The 24,746-nt window shown below is 43.8% G+C and overlaps 1 protein-coding gene across 14 annotated transcripts in view; it reads right to left on the bottom strand.

Annotated features, from left to right (window-relative positions):
• Window positions 1-24,746, bottom strand: part of TBL1XR1 (transducin beta like 1 X-linked receptor 1) — an 854,914-nt gene that overhangs the window by 819,935 nt on the left and 10,233 nt on the right. The gene's annotated exons all lie outside the window — the stretch shown is intronic.

Raw genomic sequence — 24,746 nt, 5'->3', positions numbered from 1 at the left:
ATACCGACATTCTATTCAAAATTTCACATCTGTTTACACATAACAGAAATTGTCTCCAAGTAAACTACGAAGACAGAATACAGTAAAACAGTTAAACATACTAAATAAAATTAAATATAAAATTAAAATCAGTAATAAATTTAAAAAAAAACCTATATAAACAAGGGAACCAATTATATATATATATATATATATATTTATATATTTATTTATTTTATTTATTTAGCATTTTTCTATACCGACCTTCAAGGTTAAATACCTTATCAGGTCGGTTTACATCGAACAGGGACATAAAAACAGTAAACATAAACAACTTATTATAATCAGGAGAAACAAAGTTACATTTAACAAGGACTGCAAAACTTGGAAGCTTAAACAGCTGGAAAGAAAGGCTTAAGAGGGTAGTAAATTAAGAAACTAAGACCTAAAAGTCCGTGCTAGTGCTAGTTGGGCTATTATGAAAGTGCTGATGCTTGTGTAGTATTTAGAGTATATATATATATATATTTCTGCCACTTCAGGGTAATAAAGCTTTTCTCACAGAATCACCATCTATGGGCCGTTGTTGGCTTGTGGAATATTTCACAATTTTTTGATGATATGGGAACTATGTACAATTTTCAAGCACTAAAGGATGAGTATGGTCTACCACACCAGAATTTTTATGTATATCTACATGTTAGACATTATATAAATGCCTTAACCTTGAAAGATTAAGAGAATGATAGACATTATCAATTGCTCTTTAGCCCAAGGAATCTATCCAGACGACCTGAAAATTGCCTCCATCAAACCACTCTTAAAGCCGAATTTAAATCCCAAAGATCCTACCAACTTTCGTCCAATCTCCAACCTCCCATTCATAGCTAAGGTAATGGAAAAATTAGTTAACTCCAGATTGTCAGACTACCTCGAAGAACACAAAATATTATTCCCTACCCAATATGTATTCCGAAAATCTTTAAGTACTGAATTACTACTCATATCCCTGACAGATATCATGGGCCTCGATAAAGGTCATGCCTACTTGCTGATCCTTTTGGACCTCTCTGCCGCCTTTGATACTGTTAACCATTCCCTCCTAAATCAATTAGCGAACATTGGAATAACAGGCACGGCACTAGCCTGGTTCAAATCATTCCTGGGGAACAGAGGCTACAAAGTCAAAATACACAACAAAGAATCTCAGCATTACCCTTCCTCTCTAGGAGTTCCACAGGGCTCCTCCCTTTCACCCATGCTCTTTAACATTTACCTTCTCCCCCTCTGCCAACTGTTAACCAAACTGAACCTCAAACACTTTTTATACGCAGATGACGTTCAGATTGTCATCCCCATCAAAGAATCCTGCACAAAAACTTTCGAATTCTGGGAAAAGTACCTTCTAGAAATAGACTGCCTCCTCTCCAGTCTAAACCTAATCCCAAATTCTTCAAAAACCGAACTCCTAATTTCCCCTGAAAACAGTAACATCTCCACTAATCCACCAGCCAGCTTTCAAACATCACAAGTAAGAGACCTAGGAGCTATCATCAATAACCGGCTAAACCTAAAATCATTTATTGGTCAAACTACCAAGGACTGCTTTCACAAACTTCACGTCCTAAAAAGAATAAAACCACTTTTCCACTCTCACGACTACAGAACAGTCCTGCAATCAATAATCTTCTCTAAATTAGATTATTGCAACGCGATTCTATTAGGTCTCCCATCAGCACACACTAAACCCCTACAAATGGTGCAAAACACGGCAGCCAGAATATTGACAAACACTAGAAGAAGAGACCACATATCCCCAGTCCTCAGAGATCTACACTGGTTGCCTATTCACTATAGAATCTTATATAAGTCCATTACCACTATCTACAAAGCCATCCATCAATACTCTCCGCTTAACCTACAAATCCCATTCAAAAAATATACCTCCGCCAGACCCAGAGAGTCATACAGAGAATCCCTGCAGGTACCACACTCCAAAACATCTCAGCACATAACCTTCAGAGACAGGGCTTTCTCCACTGCAGGACCTACACTATGGAACTCCATCCCACCTGATCTGAGACAGGAACCCTGCCTTCCATCATTCAGGAAAAGGCTCAAAATGTGGTTATTTAGGAAAGCCTTCCCAGACTACAGCTGAACTTTAACTCACCCTGAATCGAAAAGCAGATTTTAACATAACATGGTAAGCAATAACTTTTCAAATACCATAACTTTGCAATCACCATTAACTGGCAAATTTGTTCTCTATGTTAAATTCCTATTGCCTTTGCTCTGCCCCAAGTTATGTTATTCCCCATCGCCTTTTCATTGCTCCAAGTTTTGTTATATCCCTGTTTTATTGTAACTGCAACTATTTCTCTCAGCACCTGTTAATGTTCTTATTTATATCTCCTTTTGCACCCCTAGTTAATTGTAAACCGGCATGATGCGATTCCAATCGCGAATGCCGGTATAGAAAAACTGAAAATAAATAAATAAAATAAATGAGAGTAGATTGTTACTGTCTGACTTTATTTGATATTTCTGATCCCTCTCAGCACACAATTTCCTTTTGGTACATGTTTCTGAAGAGCAAAGTGGCACCTATCAATTACAAGACAATTTTAACTGCTTGGGTGAACGAATTAGGGATTATTTTCACTCCTGCTGAATGTGTCAAAATGTTTAAACATATTAGATCCCTTATTAGTAATGTCACTCTTAGGGAAATACAATATACGTTTTTGATGTGATACCATGTTTCACAGCACAGGGCATTTTTTATGTACTTGTCTGATACTGACCAGTGCAAAAAATGTGACAAAATAGGGACACTGAATCATTATTTTTGGAGTTGACCCAAGATCGCTTTATACTGGCGACGCATAATGCGGTATTGTTGGCACGGTTACAGGTGTTTAGCACGGTTTAGCTTATTGCTAAAGTGTTTCTTTATGTCTTTCCGAATGTTGAATTCAAGAATTCCTTCCAGAAAGTGTGGATATGCAAAATACTGCTTATGGTTGCAAAATGCATTTTATTTCCAACATTAATGCTTTGGAAAAATCAAGTTCATCAGCTCTGCACGTCTGAGATGTACATTGAAAAAATGGATGTCTTCAGAAAGAAGGACTTTCGGGCCGAGACAGTACAGTGCACTCTGACGGAGCATACTGTTAGCCGGCATTTGGATGCGCGTTTTGGACGCACTAGCTTTACCCCTTATTCAGTAAGGGGTAATACTGAATACCTAATAGGGCCATCAACATGCAAAGGCCATCAACATGCAAAGGGGTAATACTGAATACCTAATAGGGCCATCAACATGCAAATGCATGTTGATGGCCCTATTAGGTATTCCCGCGCGATTCAGTAAGTAAAATGTGCAGCCAAGCCGCACATTTTACTTTCAGAAATTAACGCCTACCCAAAAGTAGGCGCTAATTTCTCCGGGCACCGGGAAAGTGCACAGAAAAAGCAGTAAAAACTGATTTTCTGTGCGCCCTCCGACTTAATATCATGGCGATATTAAGTCGGAGGTCCCAAAAGTTTAAAAAAGTAAAAAAAAAAAAAAAATTTTTGAAATAGGCCCGCAGCTTGAAAACTGAACGCTCAATTTTTCCGGCATCCGGTTTTCGAACCTGTGGCTGTCAGCGGGCTCGAGAACAGACGCCGGCAAAATTGAGCGTCGGCTGTCAAACCCGCTGACAGCCACCACTCCTGTCCGAAAAGAGGTGCTAGGGATGCGCTAGTGTCCCTACGCCTCTTTTTACCGCCGGACCTAATTTAAATAATTTTTTTTACTGTATCGCAATGCCATTCTTCTAGGTCTCCCAAAAAGCACGATCCAACCCTTACAAATTCTCCAAAATGCGGCTGCCCGCATCCTTACGAATGTACACAAAAATGATCATATTACCCCAGTACTCAAACATTTACATTGGTTACCCATAACATCCCGGATACAATATAAAATACTCACTTTAATTCATAAATCCCTCCATAACAATGACATGCAATGGTTCAAGGAACACCTCTACTTCCACAACACTGCCAGACCCACCAGAAAACAACACGCAGCTACCTTACACACTCCATCACACAAATTAATGAGACTGAAGTCCACTGCTAACCGTGCCTTCTCCACTGCTGGCCCTTCTTTATGGAATAATATGCCTCATACTTTGCGACAGGAACCATGCTATAAGAAATTTAAACAGAACCTCAAAACATGGCTCTTCAAGCAAACCTTCACTTGAGCTATCCCTCCCCGCCTGCCTTCCCCTCTCCCCCTTTCTACTTCTTTTCATTAGTTAACTCACACCCTCTCGCCTTTCCCTTCCCTCCCCTCTCCGCCTATTCTGTTTCTTTCTCTCCCTCTCTTAGCCACGGTATATATGCCTTCAGCTTTTTATAATGATAGTCTACAACACCGAGTAAGTTTACCTTTCAAAAAGTTTAACTCCTCATTTACCAAGCCAATTGTATATATTTCTATATATTTTGTCATTTATCGACGGCCTTCTTTAAATACTGTTACACATAGTAATGACTCCCATAACAGTCAATTTGACTACCTAGCTATAGCCTGCTTCTGAAATGTTGTTCACTAAAGTTTTATATATAAAAAGCCTGTTGCTGAATTTACTGTTTCGCTGTAAACCGATTAGATGTTCCGAACGATTATCGGTATATAAAAACCACAAATAATAAATAAATTTCGTTTTCTCTATGGCATTTAACTGTATGTAAAAATTAAATGCATGTGGGGTGCACAAAACGTTTGGAGGTTGAAAAGGGGTCCATACTCCCCAAAAGGTTGGGAACCCCTATCTAGATCTTTTAAGAGCTGCTGAAATTGTAATAGATTTAAGACAAAATGGCTTTCCCTTGGAAGGGAATTCCACAGACCTGGGACAAACAGGAAAGGGACAAGAGTGAGTATGTACCAAAGAGGCCATTTTTATTGCAGGTACTACCAACTTTCTCATTTGTAGATCTGTGTGCGCGAGAGGGAATAGAATATATCTAACAGTAAGAATTTAATATCTTTTTACTGGCATTTAAAGCTATATATGGGCTTATTATAATTTAAGTATGATAAGTATTGCTAACACTTAATTCCTTTAATACCAGAAGGGTGACCAAAATGATAAAGGGGATGGAACAGCCCTCCTATGAGGAAAGACTAAAGAGGTTAGGACTGTTCAGCTTGGAGAAGAGATGGCTGAGGGGGGGATATGATAGAGGTGTTTAAAATCATGAGAGGTTCTAGAACAGGTAAATGTGTATCGGTTATTTACTCTTTTGGATAATAGAAGGACTAGGGAGCCCACCATGAAGTTGGCATGTGGCACATTTAAAACTAATCGGAGAAAGTTCTTTTTCACTCAGCGCACAACTAAACTCTGGAATTTGTTGCCAGTAGAAGTGGTTAGTGCAGTTAGTGTAGCTAGGTTTAAAAAAGGATTGGATAAGTTCTTGGAGGAGAAGTCCATTACCTGCTATTAATTAAAATAGCCACTGTTATTACTAGCAACAGTAACATGGGATAGACTTAGGGGTAGATTTTGTAAATTTGCGCACACGTGTACTTTTGTTCGCGTACCAGGCGCGAACAAGAGTACGAGGGATTTCAATAGATACGTGCATAGCCGCGCGTATCCATTAAAACCCGGGGTCGGCACGCGCAAGGCTGCCCAAAATTGGCAGCCTGCCCTATCTAACCCTCCCCCTACCTTTGTTGAACAAGTTACGCCTGCCGGGCCGGCTGCCGCGTGCCATGTTCCGGTCTGGGGGCTGGTCCGGAGGCCACGGCCATGCCCCCGGATGACGCACTGGCTGTGTCACCGCCCCCCCCCCCCCAGGAAAGCCCCGGGACTTAGGCTCGGCGCGCGCAGGGGGGGTTTGGGGTAGGTTTTCGGGGGGTTACACGCGTAACCCTCTGAAAATCTACCCCTTAGTTTTTGGGTACTTGCTAGGTTCTTGTGGCCTGATTTGACCTCTGTTAGAAACAGGATGTTGGGCTTGGTGGACTCTTGGTCTGACCCAGCATGGCAATTTCTTATGTTCTTAGAAAGATATGATCACTTATTGCAAATACAGTAGATTTCAGGCATCAGTTGTAAGCTGTGAATAACCATCAAAGGCAGACCCATGTAAACACAGTTTCAATAATTGATATGAATTATGATCATCTGAACCACCATTTTCAGATAATTCCTGTTCAAAAACAGTCTTAGGTGATGAATAAATCTCAATGTACACAATATATTCCTGATAATATTCCTAGAGGCTGATGTACTAATTCACGGTCTTTACCATGGGTTAGCGACCGATACATGCAATTTTGCGACTGATGCAAATGAACTCAAATTTGCATGCATATGTGACAATTGCACGCAGAATCAATCGTATATTGCTATAACTGGGAACTCTTCATGCTGCTGGCTATGGCACTGTGCAGAATATTTCTTGGGCTGGCTTCCCATGCAGTGGGCCCCTCTGGTAGGCCTTCCCTCTCCTGAGCCCTTTATCCTTTCACAAGACAAAAAAGTGTAGTAGTAGTAGTAGTAGTAGTGGGGCTGTTACAAGCCCTGCCCATTTGTGGCCCCTTTAAAAATGATTAAAAATAATTGTGTATAACCTCCTTTCCCCCCAGTGTTACTAATTTTTTGGGAGGGTCTTCTGGGGTCAGAAGTGTTGCCCATTTGCTCCCTCCCCATCAGCTGCCATCTTCCAAAATGGTGCCAGCTAACTTCATTCACTTTGCACTTTTTTGCATTGTGAAGGGTATTTCACGGTGTGTGAAGGAGGCATCCCTCATGCAAATTATGTGATGTCCTGCTCCTCTGTACCAGAAAAAAAAGTTAGTACACCTTTGTGGTGTAGTTATTTTTTTGTGAAAATGGACTTGCAAAGTCTTCAGAAAATCTCCCTATAGTGAACTTCTTTGTATTACTTTGTTCACAGCATCTCATGGGGGAGAGGGGAAGGGGGGGGGAGGAGAAATTTGAATAAAGTACCATACATACAGGCTGATACTTTGTGGTGCGCTCAGCCGAGTGCACCGTTTAGCACAAAATTGGCTATGTGTTTTGATGCACGTCTATTTCCCCTTATTCTGTAAGGGGGTAATAGTGCGTCGAAAATGCGCAGCCAACCCCCCTGAAAACCAATAGCGCTCATCATGTGCAAAGGCATATTGTTGAACCTATTAGTTGCCCAGGATACTGAAAGTAAAATGTGCGGCCAAGCCCTCATGCCTTCCCAAAGTGGTCTCACACTTCCACATTAACCAAACCATCTCACTACCAACGATGGATGGCTTGAAGAATTCGGAAGAAGCCCGTAGTCTACGCCACCTCAACATCGGTAGACTCCTATCCAGATACCTGGAAATGGCGGAACCAGTACGAAAGACAGACCACCTTTTCGTCCTTCATAGCGGAAAGAGGCAAGGAGAGGCGGCCTCGCGGGCAACCATTGCCCGCTGGATTAAAGAAGTCATCAAGGCGGCCTATGTAGAAGCTGGAAAACCCCCACCTCTACAGGTCAAGGCCCATTCTACCAAAGCCCAGGCGGTACCCTGGGCAGAAACTAGAATGTTGTCACCTGCCGAGATCTGCAGGGCAGCAACGTGGTCCTCCATCCATACCTTCTCCAGATTCTACCGTCTGGATGTGCAGGCTCAGGAGGACACGGCATTTGCAAGGGCAATTCTAAGTGGACCACGGGCAGCCTCCCACCCGGTTCGGGAGTAGCTTTTAAACATCCCATTGGTCCTGAGTCCATCTGCTACACGCTAGGAAATGGAGAAATTACTTACCTGATAATTTCGTTTTCCTTAGTGTAGACAGATGGACTCAGCATCCCACTCTTGGCTGCCGTTATACATGGTTTTTTGTCAATGATTCAAGGGTAAGCCATGTTTTCATCTACCTAGGACATCCACCCTGCCGGGTGTCGACGCTTTCCGGTTGAGTACACTGGAGGTCTCCAGCTATAGTCAATCAACCAGTTCAAGTTAATCATGTTTTAAACGTTCTAACAAGTTATGAAGTTATTTAAGTTAATCATATTATTAAGTTAGTCAGTCACACATATATCCACAATGCTTTTCGAGGAGAATACTGAAGAGCTGCACTTCCTGCAGGGGTATATGTACTAGGAGCTGACGTCAGATTGAAATCTGATCAGCCTCCAACTGCTAACAGGAGTACACTATACCCCATTGGTCCTGAGTCCATCTGCTACACGCTAGGAAATGTTGAAGTTCCAACAAAAGTATCAGACTTATTGGTTAAGGGTAGTAACTGCCGCACCAGCAAGTTACCCCCATGCTTATTTTTTTTCCCCCTACTGTAAAGGTTGGGGCCCTTGTTGGTTGCTGTCTGACTCCCATTCCCTTTGTTCCATGCCTTTGAAGCAGAGAGCAATGATGGAATTGCTTTAACAGTATGAAGTCTTATTGGTTAAGAGTAGTAACCCCCGCACCAGAAAGTTACCCCCATGCACTCTTTTCTTCATTTCCATCCTCTAGTTTTTAGGGATCCACAGTTTTATCCCATGCCCCTTTGAAATTTTTCACCGTTTTTGTCTTCACCACCTCCTCCGGAAGGGCATTCCAGGCAGGCATCCACCACCCTCTCTGAAGAAATATTTTCTGATGGTTCTGAGTCATCCTCCCTGAAGTTTCATTTCATGACCCCTAGTTCTACTGATTTCTTTCCAACAGAAAAGGTTTGGCAATTGTGCATCATGAAAACCATTCAGGTATCTGAAGGTCTGTATCATATCTTCCCTGTACCTCCTCTCTTCCAAGGTATACATATTCAGATCCTTCAGCCTCTCCTCGTAGGTCTTCTGATATAGATCACCTCATTTTGGTCACTCTTCTCTGGACCGGCTCCATCCTGTCTTTATCCCCTTTCAGATATGGACTCCAGAACGGAACACAGTATTCCAAATGAGGCCTCACCAAGGACCTGTACAAGGGCATTAGCACCGTCTTTTTCTTACTGGTTTTTCCTCTCTCTATGCAGCCAAGCATTCTCCTGGCTTTAGCTATCGCCTTGTCACATTGTTTCGCCATCTTCAGATCTCTCTCCTAGTCTGTGCATATCACTTACACCCTCCATCATATACAGCTCTTTTGGATTACTGCACCCTAGATGCAAGACTCTGCACTCCTTGGCATTAAAATGCCAATTATCAAATCTTTGACCATTCTTCCAGCTTTCTTAAATCTCTTTGCATTCTCTCTACCCCTTGAAGCATGTTCACTCTATTGCAGATCTTAGTATCATCCACGAAGTCAAATTTTACTTTCTATTCATTCTGTAATGTCACTCACAAAGATATTGAACAGAACTGCTCCCAAAACAGATACCTGTAGCACGCCATTTAACAAGGTTCTCTCTTCAAAGTAGGTTCCATTTACCATGATACTCTGTCTCCTATCAGTCAACCAGTTTGTAATCCAAGCCACCACCTTGGCGCTCACTCAAAAGCTTCTCGTTTTATTCACAAGCTTCCTATGTGGGACCATATCAAAAGCTTTGCTAAAATCGTCAATCCAATTCTGTAGTCACCCAATCAAAAAAAAATCAATCAATCAGGATTTGTCTGTCAGGACCATCCTCTGGTGAATCCATGCTGCCTTAGGTCCAGCAACCCACCAGACTGTAGGTAGTTCACTATCCTTTCCTTCAGCAGTCTCCATTAGTTTTCCCACCACCAAGGTGAGGCTAACCAGTCTATAGTTTCCAGCCTCCTCTCTGCTACCACTCTTATGAAGCGGGACCACCACCGATCTTCTCCAAACCAGCAGCACCACTCCCGTTTCCAGGGATCTATTGAACAGATCCTTCAGTGGACCCACCAGCACATCTCTGAGCTCTCTCAGTATCCTGGGGTGTATCTCATCCGGCCCCATGGCCTTGTCCACTTTGTTTGCCTAGCTCCTCCCATACATTCTCTTCTATAAACAGAGTTTTGTCTACTCCATCCCCATCTACTGTCTTGTCAATCAGCCTGGGGCCTTCTCCAGGGCCTTCTTTAGTGAATACTGAAGTATTTAATATTTCTGCCATTTCTTCGTTACTCTCCACATTACTCTCCTTGTCACCTTTCAAATACTATACGAATTCTGACCTCCCTTCTTTTCACCGATACATCTGAAAAATGTTTTGTCTCCTTGCTTTACCTCTTTGGCCATTTTTTTCTTCTGCTTAACCTTTTGGGTTTTTTTTATTTCTTTTTTCGTCGCCCTCAGTTTTAACATATTTTCCCCTCTGTTCCTTTTTTTGGGATCTTTATACTTCTTGATTGCTGTTCTTTTTGCCTTTATTTTTTCAGCCACTTCCTTAGAGAACCGAATCGGTTTCTTTTTCCTCTTACTCAATTTTTCTAACATACAGAGCTGTTGCCTTTGCAATAGCTCCTTTTAACTTGGCCCACCTCACCCAAGTTTTCCCAGTTTTCCAGTTCTTCCTCCAGGTACGTCCCCATTTCGACAGTATGTGTTTTGAAATTCAAAACGCGGGTCTTCGTGTGTCTTCTCTGTATTTTATTTGCAAAAATCTAACCAAACTGTCTGATCATCATCATCACTGCTCAGGTGAGCTCCTACTTGAACATTAGAGACATTATCACCATTAGTAAGCACTAGATCAAAGTATCACACCTCTCTCGTGGGTTCTATTACCATTTGTTTGAGTAGAGTCCCTTGAACAGCATCCACTCTCTCTCTATGTCTTGTAGATTTCGCAGAAGGGATACTCCAATCCACATCCAGCAGATTAAAATCTCCAACTAGCAACACTTCCCCCTTTTTTCCCCACCTTCTGGATGTCTTCTATGAGTTCTCTGTCCAGTTCTTCTGTTGAGTTGGTGGCCTGTAGATCACGGCAGTAAAAATGGAAATACCATCTTCTTAAAGTAAAAAAAAAAAGGACGGTCCACAATGCTTCTTCTCTACCCCACATTCCTTGCAATTTAGTTGCTTGGATATTGTTTTTGACAAAGAGCTACTCCTCTCACCTATCTCCCTTTTCTTAGCAAGTTATAGCCCAGGATGGCTGTATCCCAATCATGAGAACTGGTGAACCATGTCTCTGTAACATGTCCAAATCCGCCTCCACCATTAGGGCCTGCAAGTCTGGGATTTTGTTACCCAGACTATGAGCATTTGTACTCATAGCTTTCCAGCAGCTCTTCCAAGTAAACGTTTCTACATTTTTTGAACTAATTTTGTTACTTTCTCTTCCCTCTGCCTGTGAGTTTGGGGGTGACATGACAAGATCCCTGGCCACCTCCTGCCACCCCGTTCCTTAGTTTAAATGCCTGATAATGTACAATCTGAATTTTTCACTTAGCATCCTCTTTCCTACCATTGACAAATGTAGCCCAATACACCCACAGAGAAAAACAACAAAGAATTCTGTTTCACCCTCTCTTCTAAGGGCTTCCTCAGGGAAATATCTGTAATCCTCCATACACTTCTCCTACAAGTATCAAACAGAACCCCAAATAAGTATCCATTTCTCACCCATACTAAACCGATCTCTACATAATACTCCACCAACTCACCGTTTAATTACACGCATCAGGGAATATATCTGTTTCACCCTCTATTGCGTCTCTCAAGTACACATTAAAACATCTTACATACGACTTCTATTTACCATATCCGCTTCTTCATACATATAGTGTCATCATAACTATCAAAAGAATACAAAAATACATTTTTAGAATTAAAGATAACTAAATAAATGCATAACTCAACATCCCTGATCACAGTTCTAATGCCGCTCATTACTCACATTCCTCTGGAAATGACGTCACATCTACTGCCTGCATCTGCGTCGGGTATGAGTAGTGATCTCGGAGGAATCTTTATATCCTAGAGTATTAACCCAATCAACCCTAATTTTCTGAGGTAACATGAGCAATGAGTGGCGTTAAGAGTTGTGATCGGGGATTGGAGTGATTAATTTAGACTATCATTAGGTGATTGTTTATATTAGGGTTGACTGGGTTAACACTAGGATATAAAGATTCCTCCAAGATCACTACTCGTACATAAAAACTTACCTGTACTTAACTGGCTGAGTACAGAGACAGTCTCCGGCTGCAGGGGGGAGATGGAATTTGCTTTCACTGCCCTGCTTGGCTTCCTGCACCCGCTGCCTTTCAGCTGCTTAATAGCTAATTCCATGCTGGCTGAAAAAACAGCTACCGGACCAAGGTAGTCATCTGAAGGACCACAGAAATCACCTCAGTAGTTCTCAACTGGGGGGGGGGGGGGGACCTTTTGGTATCAACGCAGGAGAGCAAGGTGAATTTATTTTCCTTATTTCTCCATTTTTTTTATTTATTTTTTTTAACAAAACAATCCCCCAGTAGGGAGATGCACATCCACCATCTGCTGGAGACAGAGAATACTGGCAGGCTGTCGTCACTGCAAGGCTATATATACTGTGACAGCAGTTTGCTCCATCTCCATTTGCTGGTAGAGGTGCATAACCCACTTGTTCTGTATACATCTGACTAGACATTAAAAAGCCCAATTTATGTACTAAAACACAGATTTCCACATAAACCAGAAAGTACAGGACCCATGCACCATGAACTCCAAATTCAGCTCCATATACTAACAGTAGTCCCAGAAACTACATCATCTTTGACCAGAAATTCTCTCCAACTAGATCTCAGGTACGAGAACAACTATACAAGATTTAGGGAGAGAGATAAAAACATGGTTTTGTAGCCAAGCATTTATTATTTAATATAGCTTGCTGTGACATTAATCTATATGGTTAAGGTGTTATATTTTAATTGTTCCTTTTTTATTCATATTTAATTCCTGTATTTATGATGTATGTTTTTGTTTATATTATGTATGCCAGTTGGTATGGCAGTTCTTATGTAATCTGTACAAAAAGTCCAGTATCCTAACAACAATGGCCAAACCAGGTCACAGGTACCTAGTAGGAACCCAAACAGACAGATCCATATTGCTTACGCCCATGAATAAGCAGTGGTTTTCTCAAGTCTACTTTGTTAGTGACAGTTTATGAACTTTTCCTCCAGGAACTTGTCTAAACTTTTTTCCCCACCCAAACTAACATTTATCCTTAACAAACAATCACAAAACAATGGCAAACAAAGGGGAGGACACAAACAATAAAGGAATAAGAAAACACACAAATAAAACAGGTTGATGGACAACATCAAGAAACCCTTTCATAGCATCAAATAAATGAACAATACTGATAGTCCCACTCAATTTATCCCTCCACCCTCAGTCCACTGTCTCCAATTTGGCTTCCATACCTTGTCATATTTCGCTGGATCCCCATGAAGTGCATAAATACTACTTTTTTTTTTTTTTTTTTTTTTTTTTTAACTGAGCTACATTAACTGTTTTTACTATATCTTCCAGCAATGAATTCCAGAGCTTTACTGTACAGAGTGAAAATTATGTTTAAAATGTTCTCAGTTTTGTTTTAAATGTGTTACTTAGTAAGTTCATAGATCACCTCCTTTTTATTCTTTTTTGAAACAGTGAACAACCAGATTTGCATTTACCCATTCCAACCATGATTTTATAGACCTCTATCACATCTCCCCTCAGGCATCTCTTCTCCAAGCTGAAGAGCCTTAACCTCTTTCAGGCCGATACAGTACAGTACACTCCAGCGGAGCGCACTGTTAACCTGCGATTGGACGCGCGTTTTCGAAGCGCTAGCTTTACCCCTTATTCAGTAAGGGGTAATAGGGCATCGAAAACGTGCATCCAACCCCCCCACCCCCCGAACCTAATAGCACCTGCAACATGCAAATGCATGTTGATGGCCCTATTAGGTATTCCCGCATGATTCAGTAAGTAAAATGTGCAGCCAAGCCGCACATTTTACTTTAAGAAATTAGCGCCTACCCAAAGGTAGGCGTTAATTTCTGCCGGCACCGGGGAAGTGCACAGAAAAGCAGTAAAAACTGCTGTTCTGTGCACCCTCCGACTTAATATCATGGCGATATTAAGTCGGAGGTCCTGAAAGTTAAAAAAAAGTTAAAAAAAAAAAAATTTTTTGAAATAGGCCCGCGGGTTGAAAACCGGACGCTCATTTTTGAGCGTCAGCTGTCAAACCTGCTGACAGCCGCCGCTCCTGTCCGAAAAGAAGCGCTAGGGACGTGCTAGTGACATCACTAACACGTCCCTACCACCTCTTTTTACCGCCGGCCCTAATTTAAATAAATTAAGTTACTGTATCGCGCGCACAGGAGAGTGCTCTCCCGCGATTTTTACTGTATCGGCCCCTTTGTGTTTTCTTCATAGGGGAACCGTTCCATTCCTTTTATCATTTGGATTGCCCTTTTCTGAATCTTTTCCAGTTCCATTACATCTTTTTTGAGATGTGGCAACCAGAATTGCACACAGTACTCCAGATGCAATCACATCATGGAGCAGTACAGAGGCATTATGATATTCTCCATTTCTTTCCTAATAATTTCTAACTTTTTTTTACACTATTGCTGCACACAGAGCCAAGGATTTCAACGTATTGTCATGCAAACACCTAGATCTTTATCCGGGGTAGTAACTCCAAGTATGGAACCGAACATTATTTAACTACAGTTTGGATTACTTTTCCCTTCGTGCATTTCTTTGCACTTGTCCACATTAAATTTCATTTGCCAATTGGCTGCCCAATCTTGTAAAGTTCTCTTGCAATTTTTCACAATCCACTTGTGATTCAACAACCCAGAATAATGCTGGGTCATCTGCAAATATGATCACCTCATTCAATATTCCCTTTTCCGAATCATTTATAAATGTATTAGAAAAGCATTTGTTCCAGTACAGATCCCTGGGACATGCCACTATTTACTTTACTCCATTGAAAAAACTATTTAATCCTACTCTCTGTTTAGTCCTGGGCGAATTCTGCCCTACTGCAGAGCACAGAATTTGCGCAGAATTGCCAAGCTCTGTGCAGAAAATGGTAGAGTTCGCGGCAAAGATGAAGGCCCCAGTGAGCATGAATGTATGTAGAGAGGTGTGTTTGATGAGGGGGGCTGAAACAGAGAGCAGGGGGGTGTGGGTGCCAGAGAGAGGGAGCCTATATGAGGAGATTGTGAAGGAGTGTGTATGCGTGAGAGAGAATGGGAACTGGCATGCATGAAAAAGGGATCCTGTGTATGTGAGTGAGCTGGCCTGTGTGAAGGGATTGTGTATGTGTGAGAGAGAGCCTGAGTGAAGGAGTACGTGAGAGAGACATAGGTAGCCTGTGTGAAGGTGTATGCGTGAGAGAGAAAGGGAGCTTGTGAGAGCATGCATGCAAGAGAGAGAGGAACCCTGTATGAGGGGATGTGTGTCTGCTATAAGAGTGAGGGAGCCTGTATGAGGGTGTGTGTATATGCACTAGAGAAAGGGAGCATGTGTGAGAGAGGGAGGGACAGTACTGAGAACAGGGTCAAACTCTGGGAGTGGACATAGAGTGGAAGGGGTTGAGCCTAGAGATGGAGGGGAGAAATTTATTTATTTTAAAGTATTTATATACCGCTTTTCAAAACAGGGTATTTTGTCAAAACGGTTTACAATAAAATAAAACAAATGGGTTTAAAATAATAATAAAAATACAAAAACTGGTATATACCTTAAAGGTAAAAATAAAATATTAATAAAAGAAATAACTGAATAATGGAGCTGGGCCATAGTTCATACTGTAGCTAGGAAGGGTAAAAAGGGGATGGGGGAGGGAGGGGAGGGGTTTGAAATAAAGGAGAAAGTGAAATAAAGTTATGGAGGTTGGGAAAGATACTAAGTTGTGGAATAATGTTGAATTGATTGTGAAGGAGAATTGAATGCTATTTGGAAAAAATATGTTTTTAATGATTTTTTGAATTGTTGAAGAAATACTGGCAGGTGGTGGAGTTGGGGCCTGAGAGGGCAAAGTGGCCAGGTGAGTAGGGCAAGAGAGTGGAAGAGACACTCCTACAGTGAATTTCTAGGAAAATTCTGTTCAAAAACTTGTGGTCCATCCATTGCTCCTACCATGTGACAGGGACCAACCAATGGCACCGGTAGCCCCTGTGACATAGTAAGGGCAAAGGCTATCGGCGCCATTTTGAATACTGGCAGCCGACAGTCTGAGTGCAGGAGATCGCTCCTGGACCCCCGCTGGACCACCAGGGACTTTTGGCAAGTCTTGGGGGGGGGGGGGGGGGGGGGTCAGGAGGGTGAGGGGTTGTAGTTAATTAACTTTAAAGGGTTGGGATGGTTTTTTTTGTTTTGGTTTTTTTCCCCCCAACAAAGAGAACGATAAACGTTTTCTGATCCGGGGAGTGGACAGAAATGGCCCTCCCCAGACCCAAAATGAAATGGGGACCAAAAAAAAGTTATGCCCTCCCCTAATTTGCTCCATAAGACGCACAAACGCCCAGGAACAGAGCAGGTTTAGCACACCATTATTTATTTATTTATTTTAATTTTCCCACTCTGAATCCTAGATGCTTCTTATGGAGTGAAAAATACAGTACTTAAGGACAGTCATGTAAAGTGTGTTATTTTGACCAATATAAAGTTTGCAGAATTTTAAGTCTTGGTGCACAGAATTTATATTTTCTTTTTGCGCAGAATTCCCCCAGGAGTAACAATAGGACATTGCTTCTTATATCATGACTTTTTAATTTTCTCAGGAGTTTCTCATGAAGGATTTTGTCAAACACCATCTGAAAATTCAAATATACTATAATCCACCGGTTTTCAGAATTCCAGAGGGGTACATCATTTGGTCCAGGTGATTTTCTACTTTTCAGTTTGTCAATTTCTCCTACCAAATCTTTCAAGTTCACAGCTTCCAGCACAGATATCTCCCCAACATCTTCCTCCATAAACAGTGAGGCAAAGAATTAATTCAGTCTTTCTGCTATGGCCTTGCTTCTCTAAGTGTCCCCTTTACCCCTCAATCATCTAGACTTCCAGCATCAGCATTTGCATACAGACATTTCAAGGTATGTTTTTTGTCTGTATATATACACACACAACTTAATTTGCAGTTGACAGGAATAATTTGGAATTTTATAACTCAATCTGTTCTTCACTTAAAGACATCTGGGCTACTTTTGCCTTTATTAGAACCTCTCTGTCAGAATGCTTTAATTTCTGATTTTTTTAGTATCTTCAAAAGATACTATCCTCCAAACTGTGCACTACTGAGTATATATCTCTCCCACATCTTATAGTTTAAAAACTGGTCTCTCTTATTTTTAAGTGGAACCCATCCTTTTGGAAAAGGCTCTCCCTTCCCCAGAATATTTCACAGTTTCTAACAAATCTAATGCCCTTTTCCTGCACCACTGTTTCATCCACACATTGAGACACTGGAGCTCTGCCTGCCTCTAGGGTCCTGAATGTGGAACAGGAAGCATGTATGAGAATGCTACCCTGGAGGTTCTGAATGTCAGCTTTCTATATAAAAGCTTAAATTTGGCTTCCAGAACCTTCTTCCCATGTTGCTAGTACCCATATGAACAATGAGAGCCAGCTCCTCCCCAACACTGTAAAATCCAATTTAGGCGATATGAAATCTGCCATCTTTGCACCAGGCAGGAAAGTTACCAAGCGAGTTTCATGTCCATCAGCCATCTATATTCCTAATGATCAAATCAAACTATAATGGCCACCCTAACCTTTCCCTCCTGGGTACAAATTTTATTCTATTTTATGCATATGGTGTATATAGTTTTCTGTATAATGATTATCTGATATTTTATTGAAAAAGCAGTATATCAAGCACATACGCTTACTAAAAGAAAACATGAGTTAAGCCTATGCAGTGGGGAGTAATAACTAATGCCTTGATTAACATGGGATATGATTAGAGGACCACTGATTTGTATGCATTTTTATACTCATGTTTCTGCGCTAAACTCGTTACAATAGAAGTAAAGCTGTGCACACAGACGTGTTAACATAGGTATACAGCCAAGCATATCTATGACATTGGCCATCCATGAAGAGGGTCCTCAATACATGCAGACAGAGTAACAGCATTGATGAAATGTGCCTAAGAGGGATAAGGGCATAAATCAGCCATGGTGAAGAGGTCAAATTAATTTAATTATTTTATTGATTTTATATACCATCATTCGGTTGGACCATCACAACGGTTTACAAGTTAGTAGAACATAACCTAATACAATAATTAAGAGAAACACAAAACAATGCTAAAATAATTATAAATGTTATGGGCCAGGAGGCCTGGACACCTGTTAATATTTCAAATTCTGTCTGGGACTTGTTCCTCGAATGCTTTGGTGAAAAGCCAGGTTTTCGGATTTATCCTAAATAGTTTAGGGTCTGGATGTGTTCAAAGGGATAGTGGTAATGTGTTCCAGATTTTGGGGCCTGCTAAGGAAATTGCTCAGTTTCGAACGTCACAGATAGGCTTTCTTACGGATGGAATTATTGCTAGGCGGCCTTTACCGGCAGAAAGAAGGTTTCTCTCTGGGAAATGTAGCCTAATTGCTGCGTTTAACCAGTCTGTCTGTTCACAGTTAATGATCTTGTGTAGTAAACACAGTACCTTAAATTCGATCCGCTGTTTTATCAGGAGCCAGTGTAATGACATCAGAACGGGGATGATGTGGTCGATTTTCTTTTTACCTGTCAGCAGTCTTGCCGCTGAATTTTGTAGGACTTGTAAGGGACGTAAGTTGGCGATAGGCAGACCAAGTAACATGGAGATGTAATAGTCAATATTGGCGAAGATTAAGAGTTGTAGTACGGTTCTGAAATAGTTTGTGGGAAGTAGAGGTTTTAGGAATCTCAGGGTTAATAATTAGTGGTATCTGTCCACTTTTAGGGCAATGTGTTTTTTTAGGTTAAGCTCACTGTCTGAGAAAATACCAAGGTCTCTGGTAAAGGTTGTTAATTCAATTTCGTTGTGGGAGTTGAGAGTGGTGGAAGGTTGTTTGTGACCAATTTTCGATCCAGGAATAATATTTGTTTTATTTATATTCAGTTTAAGTTTCATGTGATTTAATAACATCTTTATTACTGATAAATACATAGAGGTTGTTTTAAGTGCTTTTTCAACAGAATCCTGAATTGGTACCAGAAACTGAATGCCATCAACATAAATGAAGTAAGTCAGGCCCAAGCCTGACAGTAGATGGCAAATTGGTAACATATAGATGTTAAACAGTGTGGCGGACAGTGACTACCATTGAGGCACCCCTGATTCTAGGTTTCTGTAAATTGTGTAATTGTGTGCTTCTTTAAAAAAAAAAAAAAACTAAATGCTATATATTTTGTGACCTTCATTTTGAGTTTTTATTTTAAATTTTTCCCAGGAATTTATCAGTGTTTATTACAACAAGAATAAAAATGCTATTTACCCCAAAAAGACAAGTCACTTTTCAACCTCTCACTCCTGTTTTTGTTCCTATGAAAATTAAATAAACTGAAAACGAAGGCTCCTATGTATATTCAAAATAAAATGGCTGTTTAGAACAGATGAACTGGACTCAAAATAAGTAACCACATCAAAAGGGTATATTTACAAGCCTAAAATAAGCATTTCTTATTCAAAAAATTGTATCATTTTATGACATTTCATGATGTGGTCCATTATGCTATTGAGGATGCATTGTTTTTCTTGCTCACATAAAAGTTTTCAGCTGCATATTACAAGAATGCAGATTTAAACATTGATAGTAACTTTGTATCTCTGACAGTCCATACAGCAGGTTTTTTAAACTTTGTATTCCTGACCACATACACAAAGGTATTGTAGACATTACTTACCTGATAATCTCGTTTTCCTTAGTGTATGCAGATGGACTCAAAACAAGTGGGTATAGTGTGCTCGTGCTAGCAGTTGGAGACGGATCTGACGTCAGCACGGGTACATATACCCCCGCAGGAAGTGCAGCAATTCAGTAATCTTCCTTGCAAAAGCTTTATGGATATATGTGTAACTGACCGATCGATTAAATGAACAGGATTACCCTGACCGATTGATAGTAGCTGGAGACCGCCAGTGTTCTCAACCGGAAGGCGTCGACACCCGGCAGGGTGGATGCCCTATTATAAGAAAAACATGGCTTACTGTGAGTCGGTGAATCCCCATGTATGCCGGCAGCCGGGCGGGATGCTGAGTCCATCTGCATACACTAAGGAAAACGAGATTATCAGGTAAGTAATCTCTACATTTCCTAGCATGTAGCAGATGGACTCAAAACAAGTGGGATGTACAAAAGCTACTCCCGGACTGGGCGGGAGGCTGCCCGAGGTCAGTTCAGGATTGCCCTCGCAAATGCTGTGTCCTCCCTGGCCTGGACGTCCAGATGATAGAATCTGGAGAAGGTATGGAGGGAGGACCACGTCGCCGCTCTACATATGTCTGCAGGCGACAGCATCCTAGTTTCTGCCCAAGAGGCCGCTTGCGCTCTGGTAGAGTGAGCCTTGACCCGTAGAGGCGGTGGTTTTCCCGCTTCTACGTAGGCTGCCTTGATAACCTCTTTGGATCCAGCGGGCGATGGTTGCCCGTGAGGCCGCTTCCCCTTGCTTCTTCCCGCTGTGAAGGACGAACAGGTGGTCCGTCTTTCGTACTGCTTCTGACATTTCCAGGTATCTGGACAGCAGCCTGCCGATGTCGAGATGGCGTAGTATTCGACCTTCTTCAGACTTCTTCAAACCTTCCGTGGTAGGCAAGGATATGGTTTGGTTGAGGTGGAAGTGTGAGACTACTTTGGGTAAGAAGGAAGGAACCGTGCGAAGATGGATAGCCTCTGGAGTGATTCTGAGAAACTGATCACGGCAGGACAGCGCTTGTAGCTCTGAGATGCGGCGTGCTAAGCATACAGCCAGCAGGAACACCATCTTCAAGGTTAACAAACGGAGGGACATTCCTCGAAGTGGTATGAAGGCGGGTCCCGCTAGAAATTCCAAAACTAGGTTGAGGTTCCACAGGGGTACTGGCCACTTCAGTGGCGGGCGAATGTGTTTGACTCCTTTCAGGAAACGTGAAACGTCTGGGTGTGTGGCGATGCTGTTGCTGTCACTCCGGGGACCGTAGCAGGATAGCGCTGCCACTTGAACCTTGATGGAATTGAGGGACAGACCCTTCTGAAGGCCATCTTGCAGGAAATCCAAAATGATAGGGATTTTAGCGGCATGTGGATTGGTGCTGTGAGTTTCGCACCAGGCTTCAAATACTCTCCAGATCCTTATATATGTTAGTGATGTGGAGAACTTGCGTGCTCGGAGGAGTGTATCTATTACCGGCCCCGAGTATCCTCTTTTCTTCAGTCTAGCCCTCTCAATGGCCAGACCGTAAGAGAGAATTGAGCTGGATCCTCATGGAGGATGGGACCTTGCCGCAGCAGGTCCCTGTGTGGAGGCAGGGGAAATGGAGTCCCTGCCAGTAGTCTTCTCATGTCTGCGTACCAGGGTCTTCTTGGCCAGTCCGGGGCCACTAGAAGAACTAGGCCTCTGTGCCGCTGAATCTTGTGTATAATGGCGCCCAGCAGGGGCCATGGAGGAAAGGCATATAGCAGGATCCCCTGAGGCCATGGCTGTACCACGGCGTCGATCCCCTGGGATAGCGGATCCCGCCTGCGGCTGAAATATCTGGGTACTTGAGCGTTGGACCTGTCCGCTAGTAGGTCCATGCCCAGCGTCCCCCACTGATCCACAATCATCTGGAAAGCTGTGGGCGACATCTGCCATTCCCCTGGATTTAGGCTTTCTCTGCTGAGGAAGTCTGCCGTGGTGTTGTCCTTCCCGGCGATGTGGACGGCGGAGATGTCCTGGAGATTTGCTTCCGCCCAAGTCATCAGGGGGGCTATTTCTAGGGATACCTGTTGGCTTCTGGTTCCGCCCTGTCGGTTGATGTATGCCACAGTGGTGGCGTTGTCCGACAACACTCTGACCGCTCTGTTTCGAAGTCTGTGGGCAAATCGCAGGCACGCTAGCCTGACTGCCCATGCCTCTAGTCGGTTGATGTTCCACCCCGACTCTTCTCTGTTCCACCGCCCTTGGGCGGTGAGTTCTTCTCGGTGTGCTCCCCATCCGTTCAGGCTGGCATCTGTAGTGAGCAGGGTCCAGGTTGGGGAGGACATTCTTGACCCCCGGCTCATGTGGCCGGGCTACAACCACCACCACATCTGATTCCGCACTCTGGCTGGTAGAGGTAGGTGTAGTTCTGTGATCATGGGCTCCACCGAGATAGGAGGGCGCGTTGTAATGGTCTCATATGCGCCCGCGCCCATGGTATCACCTCCAGCGTGGATGCCATAAGGCCGAGGACCTGTAGGTAATCCCAAGCTGTGGGCCGGGTGGCGCTCAGCAGGGCCTGCAGACGATTCCGGAGCTTTGCTCTCCTCTTGGCGGTCAGGCTGACCTTGTCTTCCTGGGTGTCGAATCGGACTCCTAGGTATTCCAGCGACTGAGAAGGCTGTAGGGAACTCTTGTTCAAGTTTACTACCCATCCTAGGCTTTCCAGAAGAGATATAACTCTGTTGGTTGCCTGGTGGCTCTCCTCCGGGGACTTTGCCCTGATCAGCCAATCGTCCAGGTAGGGATGGACGAGGATTCCTTCCTTCCTGAGTGACGCCGCCACTACTACTATGACCTTGGTAAAGGTTCGCGGCACGGTGGCTAACCCGAAGGGTAAAGCTCGGAACTGGAAGTGTTGATTCAGGACTTTGAAACGTAAATAGCGCTGGTGATCCCGATGGATTGGGATATGCAAGTAGGCTTCCAACAGATCTAGGGATGTTAGAAACTCCCCTGGCTGTACTGCATTCTTGACAGACCGCAGGGTTTCCATGCGAAAGCTGGGGACCCGTAGGTGTCGGTTGACCGACTTAAGGTCCAGGACGGGCCTGAAAGTGCCCTCCTTCTTGGGTACTATGAAATAAATGGAATAATGCCCAGAATTTTCCTCCCATGCAGGCACTGGGATTATGGCTTTTAGGGATAGGAGCCTCTGCAAGGTAACTTCTAGTGCCGCCCTCTTGAGGGGTGAACACGGAGATTCCACAAACTTGTCCGGCGGGAGCCGAAGAAAGTCCAGGTAATACCCTTCTCGGATGATGGCGAGGACCCACTGGTCCGAGGTAATCTCAACCCACCTGTGATAGAAGAGGGTTAGCCTGCCCCCTATAGCTGCTATCCCCGGATGGGTCGGCTGATTGTCATTGTGGGGTGCGGCCGGGACCAGAGCCCAAGCCGGTTCTCCTCTTGTTGTGCTTAGTCCGAAAGGACTGGTTCCTGGCCTGAGAACGAGGTGCTTGGTAGCGAGCCCTGTAAGGGTTGAAGCGCTGAGAGTTTCTACCTCTGGATGGTCTAGGAAAAGGGCGCTGGCTCCTCCTTGGCCTGTCTTCTGGTAGACGGGGTAATGGAGAGGCGCCCCATTTATTGGCCAGTTTCTCGAGGTCGCTGCCGAACAGGAGGGATCCCTTAAAGGGCATTCTCGTGAGACGTGTCTTGGAGGAGGAGTCGGCCGACCAATTACGTAGCCAGAGCTGTCTCCTGGCTGCCACTGAGGATGACAATCCCTTGGCTGCCGTACGGACTAGGTCGGAGGCAGCGTCAGTGAGGAACGAGAGAGCTGATTCCATCTCTTCTCCCGGGGTGTTGTTCCTAGCCTGTGATAAACAGGAACGCGTCACCACGGTGCAGCAGGTCGCAATTCATAGGGACATGGCTGCCACCTCAAAGGCTTGCTTCAGCATGGCGTCCATGCGCCGGTCGTGTGTATCCTTGAGGGCCGTCCCCACTTCCACCGGAATGGTGGTGCGCTTCACAATTGCGCTAACTATGGCGTCTACCTGAGGGCACGCCAGCATCTCCTTAGTTGCCGGGTCTAAGGGGTACATACCAGACAAGGCCCGACCCCCTTTGAATGAGGCCTCCGGCGCATTCCATTCCAGATCGATTAGCTGCTGTGCTGCTTGTAGGAGGGGAAAATGTTGAGCCATTTGGCGCAGGCCCTCCAACAGGGGGTTCATTCTAGGTTCCCCTGGGATGTCATGGCCCGGGAGAGCCAGTTCCGACAGGCATTGAGAGATCAGGCCTGGGAGATCCTCTTTCAGAAAGAAGCGCCTCATGGTCCGATATGGTTCAATCCCGGAGGGAAGTTCTCCCTCCTCGGGGGGCTCGTCGTCTTCCTCAGGGCAATCTGAATCCCCATAAGTGGGGGTTCCGGGTGGCGAGTGGCCATGCCTAGGCCTTGAGGGTCCAGGGGCCGGGTCATCCGGTACGTATGGACCCGTTCGGGGAGCAGACTGCATTGTGACAAAGGCATGAATCCTCTTGAATAATTCCACCCAGGAGAGCGAAGCAGGATCGGACCTTAGGGGTACCAGGTCTCTCGGGTTCCCTGGCAGCTCACCGCTGCCTGCTAGGTCCGGGGTGTTCCCTGAGGAACTGGCAAGTACGCTGGGCTGCGACCGGTCCTGGCCTGGAACTCCCAGGGCCTCTTCACATTGGGCACATAGGGAGTCTGCTTCCTCGCTCTGTTTGGCTCTGAGGTTGCATGCAGAGCAGAGGCTTATGCCTGATACTGGAGGTGCCGGCTCCGCTGACGCATGGGCTCTCTTACGCTCCATCTCGTCTGTTAATTCAGCTAGAGTCTGCGCTTTGTAATGTGCGCCTACCAATATGCGCTTATCCACGTGCGCCTGTCCACGTGCTCGTATTAACATGCACCTATGAACGTGCGCCTATCAGCGGGCGCCTATCAGCG

This window comes from Rhinatrema bivittatum, chromosome 9, assembly GCF_901001135.1.
Source record: "Rhinatrema bivittatum chromosome 9, aRhiBiv1.1, whole genome shotgun sequence".
Taxonomy (NCBI): Eukaryota; Metazoa; Chordata; class Amphibia; order Gymnophiona; family Rhinatrematidae; genus Rhinatrema; species Rhinatrema bivittatum.
Note: the sequence above shows the minus strand (reverse complement) of the source record. Positions and strands in the feature narration are given on the sequence as shown.